Consider the following 13693-nt stretch of genomic DNA (forward strand, 5'->3'; position numbering starts at 1 on the left):
CAGGGCCTGGTCTCTGGTTGGAGACCATGGGGGGACCCCAATCCCCCCCACGGTCCCAGCCGGGTCCCTGCCTCCTGCGGGAGCCGGCATTGCTTTTCCACATGGGGAGCAGCTAACATGCTGCTCCCCATGGGGAAAAGCAATCTGCTTTGCTTCAAGTTGCCCCGGGGGGTGGCGGTCCCCGGGGCAGTGTGGGGGGGGGGGATTGGGAACCCCACACTTTATTTATTTATTTATTTTTAATTATGCCCCCGGGGGCAAATTAGAATATACAGCGTGGGAGCCCGCGCAGATTTTTTTATTTTCGGCCGAAATTCGCTCTGGGTCCCCCTGAGCAGGCCTAGGGGGTCAGGGTGTTTCTACCCTGCCCCCTTTTTGCGTTTTGTGCGTTTGTTTTTTGTTTCTTGTGAAAAGATGGCTGCCAACACTTACTGATCTGGAGTGTTGACAGCCAATTAGAATACAGCTCGTACACGGCAGGGTGCGCGCTGGGTGTGCCCGAGGGTGCGCGGATCCTCCGAGGCCATAGATATATCTATGATTTTACTTTTGATTTTCTCAGGAACTACCAAATGGATTTACACCATTTAAGCAAAAGGCACGAGTCTGAACTGAGGACAACCTCTTTGCCAAATTTGGTGTAATTCCGTTCCGCAGTTCGGGCTGTAGCTGCGTCAACCAGTCCTATGGAAAAAAGCATGGGGAAAACGCGTTTTGGGACCCCCCTTTTTTTCTCTGCCCCCATTTGATGAATCGCCGTGAAATTTTCAGGATAGGAGCGGACCGGAGCTGGCCAAAAGTTTGGAAAATTTCGCGAAGATTCGTCAATCGGCGCCAACGTTATTCCAAATAGAATGTTGCGGATTTCCTATGGAAAATAGGTCCTAACTATATCTACCTACTGGCAACCGCCAGTAGGTTTTATTTATTTATATATATATATATATATATATATATATATATATACACTGAAAAAACCATAGGTTTCACACATGTTATAGTTAGCGGAAATTTTACTGATAAAAAAACCAATGAAATTCCCCCGTTATAGTTAGTGCAGGCAACTATAACTCACGCGACCGCAATCCTCTGCTGATGCTAATACTGTATTTAGACACTTATTTGCCCATGTCTTCTTCCATACATTTTTAGCTATACATATATTACAAATATTTTTTTTTCATAAAGACACATATGTCATCAGCAGAAGATTGCGGTCGCGTGAGTTATAGTTGCCTGCACTAACTATAACGGGGGAATTTCATTGGTTTTTTATCAGTAAAATTTCCGCTAACTATAACATGTGTGAAACCTATGGTTTTTTCAGTGAATTTGCAAGGTTTTTTAAATGCTAATTCCTAACTATAACGTGTGAAACCTATGGTTTTTTCAGTGAATTTGTACGGTTTTTTAAATGCTAAGTTACTTTACGCCATTCGTGGCGTGCGCGCCCACTTAATGCAGTTCGTTCCGTGCGCGCACGGTGCGCTTCGCGCACCGCGCGCCCACTTTACGCAGTTAGTGCCGTGCACGCACGGTGGGCACGCGGTGCGCTACGCGCACCGCGTGCCCACGTTACGCTAGATGGGCCATGTACGCACGATGCGCTTCGCGCACCGTGCGCACATGGAGGACATATGATGCACTTCGTTTTGAAAGGTAATATTTTAATTTTTCGTATATGTTATAAGCCATGCACAAATGGTGCCCTTCGGGCACCATTTGCACACGGGGTGGAGAGAGTGTGGATAATTTTTTTTTTTTTAATTTTAGTTTATCTCATCGCTAATAAGCCATGCACAATTAGTGCCCTTCGGGCACCAATTGCACACGGGGTGGGGAGAGGGTGGATAATTTTTTTTTAAAATAATTTTTTAACGTACGCGTACGGTAAGAGTAATCGGCGAAATTACCGAAAAAATTAAAATTCCGTTTTTGGCCTTGGGGGATCTTTGGGGACTCCCTCAACATGGCTATGTGTGTGGGAGCTGTCTAAACAGCCCCTTTACATGTTTTTGTGCTTTATATTTTAAACATCACTCTCAGTGCGAGAGAGAAAATGGCGGCCGCCGCTTCCTGGTTTCGGCCGATGCGAATGTTTACTAAGATCTAAGAGCCAATCAGAATCGCGCTCGCGCACGCCACCGTACGCGTACGGTAAGCGTATCGTAAGCGCACCGTAAGCTGGCTCAGATATATATATTGATTTAAAGGCTATTTTCTCAGAATCTACTGAACAGATTTACACCAAACCTACAAAAGGCACTTCCTTGACCTGAGGACCACCTCTCTGCCAAATTTCTAGTAATTCTGTTCAGCCGTTCGGGCTGTAGCCCTGTCTAAAGGTCCTATGGAAAAATGCATGGGAAAAACGCGTTTTGGGACCCCCCTTTTATCTCAGCCCCCGCTTGACGAATCCCCCCGAGACTTTCAGGGTAGGAGCGGAGCGTAGCGCCCCACCTATTTTGAAAAATTCGCGAGGATTCGTCGACCGGTGCCAAAGTTATTCAAAATAGAATGTTGCGGATTTCCTATGGAAACGTGGTCCTAACTATAACTACCTACTGGCGACCGCCAGTAGGTAATAAAAATATATATATATATATATATATATATATAATTTTTTTGTTTTAAAGCTGTAGGAAGCTGGCTCTGTACATGGTATACCACTAGAAGGTTATACCGTGCACAGAGTCCAGGGGTTACCCAAATGTGTACAGGGCTCAATGTAAAACCCAAAGTGCTTGATTAGTGGTAGTGTGGGCGAGCATCTTTAGGCCTAACATGGAGGAGTGCAAGACTTATTGCACACAAATGACCAATAACAGACCCACGACTCAAAAAGGGAATCCACACCAATTTCATAAAAATAGGTTTTGTTTGTACTTTAAGATCAAGATCTTCGCAATAGGGTAAGTACTTTCTTGGATAAAAATACTTTTCACTTTCAAAAGTAGACAGTGCAATTTCTGAACAGTTCAATTTCATCCTATGGAGTACGAGAATAATGCAGTTACACAGATAAGTACGCAACTTAACTTTCCAGTCTTTGCGCCCAAAGGTTAGCAAGGAGCAGGGGTTAGGTGAGTCCCAACACTGCACCACCAGCGACACTGGCAGCCGGGTGTAGAGGTCAAATCTGAGTTCGGCCCAATGCGTTTCAATGTAGACTGGGGTTGCTCAAAGCCACACTGCTTGCAGGTAAGTAGATCGGTTTCAGGGGCCAAGCTTTGGCAGTTAGAGTAGGCACAGCGGGGCCGCAAAGCAGGGAAAGTATACACCACCAGCGGCACAAGGCAGCTGGGTGTAGGGTGTAATTTCAGCATCAGTGGGTGGGGCCAAATGCGTTTCACGCAGAAAAGCAACAACAGAACAGGTAAGGTGGGATGTTGAAGGTCACGGGGGTACCACTGGTCAAGTTCCCCAAATCCCAGAGACTGGATGGAGGGGAGCTGTTGGACGTTGGGTTTCTTCTTAGTGAGCCAGTCGTGGTTGGGGGGGGGGGGGCCCTGTCCGATTCACACTGCAGGCATAGGGGGCGGTCAGCAAACACTGGATTGGAGGTCGGTATCGCGGGTGGACCTTCCCTGGGCCGGTGGGCCACCTGGACACGGGCCGTAGGTGTCTGGTGCAGAGCTGTCAGAACAAGAGTCCTTAGAGTTGAATTCTTCTGGACAGGTCCGCTGTCCACAGGAGATTGGAGTCTTTTTCAAAGGCAGCAGTCCTCCCAGGGTTATCAGAGGTCACTTGCTGCAAGACAGGTTGCCGGTTCACAGAAGCCGGAGACCAGCTAGTAGGGCTAGGGCCAAAGCTGTCGTCTGCAGTATTTTCTTTAGGGATGTCTTCTTTCTTGTTAGGTCATTGCAGATCTAGTTTGTAGGTCTGGGGAAGCAACCTAAATACTACATTTAGGGGAGTAGTAGGTAGGGCATGTGGCTGCTGTCATAAGTACAGGCAAAACCAAAGGGGATGATGGACGGAGTGTTGAACATTGCAAGCACTCACCCCCAGTCAACTGATCTGGGTTTAATCCATCATTCTTTAGCCCACTCTGCCACCCCGGTTCAGACATGGCCATATGCAAATCAGTCTTGACCCTGTGCCTCATGGGAACAGTCCAGCCCGAACTGCCAAGCCATGTCTTCCCTGGACCGGAATCAAGCATCCTAGGACCGGTTTCTGGCTATCAGCCGTCATCAGCCAGGATAGCTTGACTCCAGTGGCGTAGTGAGCCCGGGTCCCACGTCTGGGAATACCCATCCCACTTAGGGCGAAAAGCGTTACAACAAACAATTGATGGACGGAATGCTGACAATGCAGCATTCCGTCTATCATTTGTTTGTTGTATATCCAGAGTGAAGGGCAGACCTAATAATAAATGAAGGGGACTGAGTCTCACAACTGATCCATTTTCTACACAGTACATTTTTGGACTCTATGGTTATTGCTCATGATGTCAGCTTCTCCCCTCAAACATTTGCTTGCTTTTATTGTGGCTTTAGCATGAACACATGATCTACGCTAGTCTCTTAGTGATAGTCCACTAAATTTAATGTCCTAGTCTGATTATGAAGGTTGTTCTTGGTTATGATTAATGCCGTTTGCATTTGGAACATGTTACGTCCACTCACTCTGCGGGGTGCCCTTGCGGGTTAATGTCCACTTCCTGCTAACCTTCGCTTAGATGATACGACACTTTGTTGGAGGAACCACATGCACAAGTTTGTATGGCTCTATCTTTTTGTTATGTTCATTGCATGGTAGGGAAAGTGCTTATTGTGCGTGGGAGGGTCTACCGGGGGTTGTGGGAGGAGGTGTTGAGGATGGTGAAACCCTGTGAACTTAGCAGATTCCCTATTCTGCATTCGGGGAGGTTTGCTCTCCAGGGAACTTTTATAATCTATTCCTATGACTCTTACATACCTGACATGGAATGTCAAGGGTCTAAATTCGTCTGCCAAAGAATGAGGGAGCTAGAGGTAAAAAAAAAAAAACCAGGGCACTCTGCCTCCTATAAGTAATGTAATAACCAAAGTGAACCCGTCCGTCAAATGGGACCATCTTTGCACCTTTGATGTTCAGTAGAAACCAGTTTTCTTTAGATAAGCCTCACCCCCCAGGGTTTACCCTTTGTCATACGTTATCATTGAGTTCTTCCCATTCCGCTCCGGGACTTTCTACGACCGACTGGTATGTTGGAGCCCTTGATCATATACTATGAAGGAGGGGGAAACACATAGGGGGGGGTCTTTTTAGTAGGGAAATTTTAAAAACCTGGCTTAGTAGGAAAACAATTTATTCTTGCCTCTATCTGGTATGGTTAAAAATATGGGAAACGTTTGAAAATTAAGTAATTATGTACATGACTTTCTGTGGTCTACATGTTTCAAGCCCTACTCCAAGGCTTTTTTTCAAGACCAAGGAATGCTCCCTGACACCACTCCTGTCAAAAAAAAACTCAAAATTGAGTGAACTCTGATTCAGAATAGTGGATAAAAAAATACATATACATACCCTCCCAATTGGTAAAGGTTCTGTAAGATATGTGTAAGCCAAAACCCTGGCCTCATGAGCTCAAACTGTAGAAGGGACTCCTGTAGTAAAACTTTCTTCAAAGCTACCCCCTTGCCTTTAGAGATGGACTGCCCGTGGCTCCGACATTTAAAGAAAGCCTCTAATGAACGCAGTAGCAAAATTGACTCCCAACTGGTCAGGCAATTAAGATTTAAGCATGAAAAGGAACATGTTGGACCGATCAGAGACGAGTTAGCAATGATTCATCAATCTGTGGAAGGGAAAGCTCAGACATTTTGACATTTCTACGAACCACTATACACCAAAGACTCATTAGCTGTAGAGACCAAACAACATTTCTAGACTGTCAACCTGCCACGAGTACCCCGGAATTTAATGACCGTTTAAATAGCCCTATTGCGAGAGAGGAAGTACAATCTTCCATTAACTCCCTTGCTCTCCTGGTCCATACGGCTTCAACTTCATAAGCATTTTAGTTCCGACCTCCCCCCTCATTTAACTGACTTCTTCAATCATGTAGTTATCTCCCAAGAGAGATATCCATCAATGGGAGAGGTATTGATTACAGTTATCCCTAAACCGGCGAAAAGCCTTCAACTGCGCGCCTCTTTTAGACCAATTGACCTTATTAATCTTGATGCCAAATTATATACTAAAATACCAGGCACTAGATTAGAAGGTATCATGCCCGAACGGATCCACCCCAATCTGACAGGGCTTATCAAGGGTCATCAAACCCATGACTACTTAGAACGCGTTATTCATTTAATAGAAAAAGTAAATGAGAAATTGATCCCTTCTGTTTTACTGGCGCTTGATGCCGAGAAAGCTTTCGACCGAGCCGATTGGTCATTTCTAATGAATATGCATTGAGGTTTTGGCTTTGGGGCACAGTTTATAAATATGATCAAGGCCCTTCACGTCTGCCCTCGATCCAGAGTATTAATAAATGGCACATCCTCTGAATTGTTTGAATTGACAAGAGGAACGAGCCAGTCGTGTCCCCACTCTCCTTTAATTTTTGCACTTCGTCTAGAACCCAAAGCAGTGAGGATAGAGCCAACCCAGAGTTTCAGGGAATCCATTTTGGCCCAGATGAACAGAAGATTTCATTATTTGGGGATAATGTTCTTCTATCTCTTATAACCCCCTTCTTCCATACAAGCTCCACAGGCAGAGCTTCGAGACTTTAAGACGGTATCTGGTTTTCAGATTAACCTTTCAAAATCCTTCCTACTCAATTTTCTAACCCCTTCAGTAGAGAGGAAGGAGATTGCAGCTGTCTCTTCTTTTCAATGGGTCATTTTTTTTTTTTTTTTTTTTTTTTTTTTTACGTATTTGGGGATCAAGATTACACCTAGAGGGGACGTGGCCAGCAACATGGCCGTGTAGCCGCGTCTGTCGGAAGGTCTGACACCACACATCAAATCCTGTATTGAATCCTGTCCTTTGATCGCCATCCAACACTGACAAGCGACACCTTTGTTTGTGGGGAGCGGATCTGGGCCTGGAAGGACTCCAACAACAAAGCAGGCCTTGACGGAGTGCAGATAGATGGTCGTTGCCACCCATGATGTGGAGGAGAACACGTGGAGCAGGTGCCTGGGTGACCAGCCCCCCCCCCCCCCCCCCAGCCCAATGATCCTGCTGCTGGGCAGAGGGAGGCCGCTTTGCCCCCCCACTGGACCGGCCTATGCTTCAACAGCTGCTCGTCCTTTGCTGTCTCTAACGAGGAGGGAGTTGCAGAGCACCAAGACGATGCACAGGTGAGAGGGTCTGTGTGTGACTGCGGGTGGCTCAGACGGTGGCGGATTGCTGGTTGGGCCGGAGGTCCTCTCCACCCCCCACCCCACCCCCCCCCCTGGAAAAACTTCTTGAGTGAGGCCGGCTCCTACTGATGGTGCAGGAACATACGGAGCTGCAGCGACGAGGCAGAGGTGCAACATCACCCTTGAGAAGACTTCCCCCCCCCCCCTCCCCCCTTCTTGGAGAAAGCTAGCAAAGTGGCACAGGGGACTAGAGGGTTTCAGAGGGGGAGCCCCCCCCCCCCCAGGTGTGAGGAGCGCTCCCTCACTCCTGGGGCTGTGGAGAGAATGCAACTGGCTCTGGGTTCCCCTTCACAAGGGCTCTATCCAGCAATACATTGGCACTGTGTGAGAGTGAGTGTAGAGAGCACACACTGAAAACACCCAGTGACACAGACAACCTTAAGGCTGACAAGACCCACCCTTGTGGGACCGATCAGCTGCACGTGTTACCAAATACCACACATTGGACCACAGAATTACTCCGAGAGATGAGCAGTTACCTGGAGACAGGCCTTCGCATAGCGCGAAGATCAGGTCCATTGACCTCAAGTTGAAGCATTCATTTTCAACGACTCACAATGGCCAGAGATGAAGACCCCAAACCTTCGAAACAGGGGAAGATGGACAGGTACGCAAATGTTGTGCCCCCAACATCTGAAGCGGAGGGGAAGCAACAGCCTTGCCTTGCAATGCAGCCCTCCCACAGGCGATACATGCCTCCAGGGAGGCCCTGGAGGGGAAAATGGCGGAGATACACTCGGAGGTGACCCTGTTGCGCCAAAACCTACCACTCTCTCTGCGAGAGTGACCCAGGCTGAAAATCGTATATCTTAGGTAGAAGACCTATCCCACACCCTGCGTAGGGAAGTCAATGGCTTCGCTGCCTCCCTGAAAGAGGTAACCTGGAAGGTGGACAAGGCTGAAACTCGGGTGTGCAGAAACCACCTACGCTTCGTAGGTGTTCTAGAAGGGATGGAGGTTGCAGATACGGGACTCTTCCTGACCACATGGCTTAGAGACTCCCTCCCGACGGAACAGTTTTTGTCCTGCTTTATAATTGAATGAGCACACAGGATGCCCAGCTTTAGGCCGCCACGTGGATCACCCCTTGACCTCTGAGTGCCTGTTTTCTTAACTCTCAAGACTGTGACCTAATACTCCAGGATTTGAGATGAACTGGGGAAATTAGACACACCAATGCCAAGATAATGGTGTTCCCTGATTTCTCCTGGTAGGTGCAAAAGCTGCGGCGAACTTTCGATTCTATCAAAGAGAAACAGAGCACTCTTCATGTCCAAGATGCCGGTTGAATACAACAGGGGCTTGCCTCCCTGGCACTCCTAAGGGCACGGGTCCCAAACAGTGGAGAGAGAAAAGGATCCGCCTCCTCGACCAGACATAGGAAACAAGCGGGGACGCCTTTTTTGCTCAGAGCTAGGTGCTGAGGGGAGGGTGCACATCAAAGACTAAGATGAAGAGGTGCCACAAACAGACAAGAAAGAAACCGCTCAAGGATTGGGAACGAACTACCTCAGACCTGTCGGATCAGGAATATTCTGCAGATGCAGATGTCGATCACCCGCTTCTCTGAAAAATTACTCCTATGGAAGAGCAGAGTCCAGAGGATGACGTGCAAGATCTCCCACAACAGCAGCTGCATGAGGGAGGCTAATTAGGTTGAGATGCTGGGGCATGACTGTTGCTGAGAGACAGTATGACGGCACTAGGTGCCCCTTGACAATTATATGTTCACACCCAGCGGGTGCCTAGTCTAGTATTGGGATACCACCTTGTTGTTTGTAAGGGATTGATCTAGGGGGAGGGAGGGGATGCAGACCTTTTAGTCTGTACCTACGACACAGTTGTCACGTTGACTATTTGGAGAACGTGCGTGGGTAGTGGAAGAGAGCGAGGACGGGGCGGCTTGTTGGGGGACTGGGGACATAAAGGTACATGAAGAGGATTTCTCTTATCAGATGTTAGACGGGGTATACCGGGGTCACGGGCAGATAGACAAGTGAATGAAGCTGGCACAGGACAACTCGAGCCGTGGCAGAGAACCTAGCAACACATGATGGATGGGGGGGAATAATCAGTGCTGACATGGAACATCAGTGGGCTTGGAAACAAAATCAAGAGAGGGCTGGTAACCTGATCTTTCGGGATACTTAAACCCAATATAATCCTCCTGCAGGAAACACGCCTCTCCTTTCTAGGGAGGGGTGCTTACAGTATGCTTGCACACACTGGATTCTCATCTGGATCCAGAGAAGTCGCCATATTGATCAAAAGAACACCCCCCCCCCTTTCCCACTAATAAAACCTGGGTTGATTTCTGCTGGTTCATTTGTCACAGTCCAGGGGACAAAGGGCCGGAGGAAACTCACTTTGATTAGCGGTTACGCACCCCCACAGTTGCAACAACAGATGCTTGATAAGGTAGCCAGGATACTCCTGGGGTCCGGACCTTCAACACACAGCGGAGGGAGATTTTAATGATGTGATAGACCCACATATAGACTGCACAAGTCTGGGAATTCATGGGACTACCCCTTTGGCTGAGTTCCTGTACACACTGGGCCTAATTGACCTTTGGCACCAACACCACCCCACCGATCGCACTTACTTATTCTTTTCCCATGCACATAAGGTATTCTCTAGGCTAGATTACCTCCTTGCTCCTGCAGGAGAGATAGAGATGGTGGAAAAGGTAGAATACTTGGCGAGGGGCCTATCGGACCACTCTTCTCTCTGACTGACAGTGGGAGGGAGACCACATGGCCAGCAGCAAGGATAGACACTGAATGCCTGCGACCTAAGGGACAGGGTGATTGCCAGCGAGATTCGGACAGACTCAGAGTTGTACTTCCATGAAAATGAGGGCTCTGTGTCCTCAAAGGTAATCTTGTGGTAGTCATACAAGACTGTACTTAAAGATAGGGTGCAAAATATTATAGCTCGCAAGAAGAGGAAAGAGACCCGTGAGATTGAGGCAGTGGAGACTCACACCTGAAGGGACACTTGGGTTCCAGGGCTGACCCACTTACACTTCGCCAGATCGCTGTTACCCACAGGGAATATCGGGCATTGGCTGGCCAAGAAGTGAAAGCCCAGCTCTGAGCCACACAGCAGTCTATACGAGACTGGAGACAGACTGTTACCTTGGTTGGGTAGGAAAGAGAGGGTAAAAAGGTGGGTAGCTTCCACATGTGATGCACACAACAGTTCAAAACATAGCGGATGTTTTCGTGCTCTATTATGCAGAATTTTATAAAGCCTGTATGGTTGCGGAAGACCCCCAAATTTGTAGCTACCTTAGCACAATTGACACCCCCACACTCTCCGGAGACGACCGAGCAGCCCTCAAAAAGGACCTACCCTGGCAGAGGTTACAGATGTCATTGGAAGGCAGAAATCTGGGGAAAACCGTTGATCCCAATGGACTGCCAGCAGAATTCTTTAAAGGAAACGCAAGGTTGCTAGGCCCGCACCTGTTGGGTATGTGTACCTGGCAGCACAGAAGGAGGGGACTCGTCTACCAGGCTCCCGCAATGCTACAGTGGTGGTGGTAAGCCTTGGAAGCCAACCATGGAATGTGGGTCCTACCGACCTATTTCACTATTAAACATGGAAATTAATCTTTGCCGCTATCTTGGCTACATGGCTCCTGCTGGTGATCACATCCCTCATCTATTGTGATCAATCTGGTTTGATTATGAGATTCAATCTCCGTTGACTGGCCAACTGGTTAGATACGGTGGAAAATTGACACAGCATGTGCGTATTTTCATCACTGTATGCCAAGAAGGCGGCATACGCCCTCCATTGGCCATTAATCCGGCAAGCCCTGATGAGGTTTGGATTTGGTCCCGTCTTCGTGGCCTTGGTAGAGGGCGGAGACACTCAACTGCCCCCGTTGTAAGACTGAGTGAGGAACATATATCCATACACTCTGGGAATGCCACTACATAAAATTATACTGATCTCCGATAATAGAGGAATTGAATGTGGAGAGACAACTGTCCATTGACGTCAAACATATCCTGCTGGCATTCCCTCCGAGGTAGAACTCCCCCGCTGCATACTCTTGCTATGTAACCTAGGGTTGGTGGTCGCCAAAAGGGATATAGCTTGATACTGAGGAGCCCCGAATCTCCCTACAATCCCTGAGTGGAGGACAAGCATGGACCTCTACATGGTCACAGAAAAGGTGCCATAAAGGGTGAGCGGATTCCCGAATAAATTCACTAAGATCTGGAGCCCCTGGTTGAGACACTACGGGTTGGCAATGGAGGGGATAAGACGACCCCCTCCCCCCCCCCCCCCCCCCTCCCCGTACGGAGTGAGTATTTAATATGGAACACTGTTAGTGATGGCTATGACGGCTGTAATCTGTACTTGTATCACTGCTGTCCTGATTCTCTGCATTTCGATTCCACAATGCTAAACATCTCTTGTGAAAATTTTGTATCCCATCGTATCTTCTAAATTTGTATTCATAATTTTTTTTTTTTTATTGTACCTAGAGCAGATTTGTGTATAGCAAACTTCCCTCCTTTAAGGCAACATAAATCAGACTTCAGGCGGTGGGCTCCAATGTACCTTATTTGGATAGGGTGTATAAATACGATCAAAATGACGATCCTTACATGTATTCTTTACTTGTTTCAAGGACTTCCCATTGAAGTACAGTGGGAGTTTTTCCTCTGCAGCCCGTGTGCTGATGACTCATTTAATTAGGCGCGGTTGTAGGGCTAGAATACCATGCAGATTGACTCTTCTGAAGGAACCTAGGGGTAGGGCTTTGTTAGACCTGCTACTTTACTACAGGGCGACACAGCTTAGAGTGATATCTGAATGGTCCCTTAGAGCCTCAGATAAAAACTGGCTCCACATAGCTAGGGCGAAATTGAGACAGACGATTTGGGATGTTCAAATAGAAGCCTAAGCAAGAACGCCCACGGAATGCCTACCTAAGCATCCCCAACGCCACCATGCTACAAGTATGGTACTCTGTTAAATGGCACTGGTGGATGACCTTGCCCTCTCCAAATACACCTATCCATTATAATACTGATTTGCCTCCGGAACGTCTTACTGGGCCCTTTGATAACTGGAAGGCTCGAAGCTGTATTACAATCTGACTTTTTCCATAGATGGGATATCCTGACAGACCTCTGACATTTTTCACTATATTCAGTTGAAACATTGGATACTACAGTCTCCTATCCGAAACGCTGCTAACAGGGAACTATTCCCCATTAAGCGCTTTGTAAGGAATAATGGTGTGACCAGGGGTTGAATCTTTTTCTTTCTGCACTTCTGCTGTCTACCCACTGCTGTCCTACCCCCGTCATATATACTTCTGGGACACTGTGCTGGGGATCTCCATAGAGGACAAACAGTGGCGCACGCTATATCAAGATATCTCCAAGTATAACCGCTCCATGGGCTTGAGGGAGGCGCACTATAAACTCCTTTACAATTGATATCTTTCCCCTGAGAAATTACACAAAATATTTTGGAATATGCCAGATACCTGCCGGAGGGGATGCGGGATGTTAGGAGATTTTTGCCACATTTTGTGGGACTGCCCCCAACCCCGTTCAGTCCTTTGGGAAAGAAATCCTCTTGCACATTAGAGGAGATATTGGGCTATCCAATTTCTGTTAGCCCAGAGTGTGTCCTTCTGGGCCTACGAGACCCTTCCTTAAAATGCCAGACACTGGGTTATTGCTCTATACTTTGGCTCTGTCTGGGGTGGCCAAGATGGCCTTAGCTGTGGCAATGAAGAAACCCGAAGCCCCGTCCATTTCTCAATGTCACTCCCATCTGTGGCAGGCCCTTACAATGGAACATATGACTGATATCCTGACAAACGAGGACAGGCTTTTACTATATCTGGGGTCCCTTAGTGCAGTTCCTGTACAGGGGGCTTCCGCTCTTCTCCCGCCACTATCGTATTGGGGCACTTCATCTTTTCTAGACCTGATCAAAACCGCCTGCCCTCTTCTCCTCTGTCTCTTGAGTAAAGGTTAAAATATTGAGGGGGCATGTGTCTCTAAACCCAGATCCTGGGATTTTGGGATTCGCTGACCCTTCCAGTCACAATTAGCTGATGGACTCTTTCGGACTTTGTGTATTTTCCGTTTGTGTTTCCACTTCGGATGTTTTATTTTAAAAGAGAGAGTACGGTCTTTTTCTATGATTACTGATACTGAGGGTATGTTCTTCTGTTTTTTTGCAATATATGTTGTACTTGAGATTAGCCAACTATTGATGAGAACCTGGAACTGTCATGAGCCTGCCATGGGTGTTGGCTTGTAGGAGGATTAACAGTGAACATATTG

General features: G+C 47.5%; 1 protein-coding gene across 2 annotated transcripts in view; it reads left to right on the forward strand.

Moving 5' to 3' along the window:
- CD9 (CD9 molecule) overlaps positions 1–13693 on the forward strand; it is a 192521-nt gene that overhangs the window by 130692 nt on the left and 48136 nt on the right. The window lies entirely within an intron of this gene.

The sequence above is a fragment of the Triturus cristatus genome, chromosome 4_1, assembly GCF_964204655.1.
Source record: "Triturus cristatus chromosome 4_1, aTriCri1.1, whole genome shotgun sequence".
NCBI classification, from domain to species: domain Eukaryota; kingdom Metazoa; phylum Chordata; class Amphibia; order Caudata; family Salamandridae; genus Triturus; species Triturus cristatus.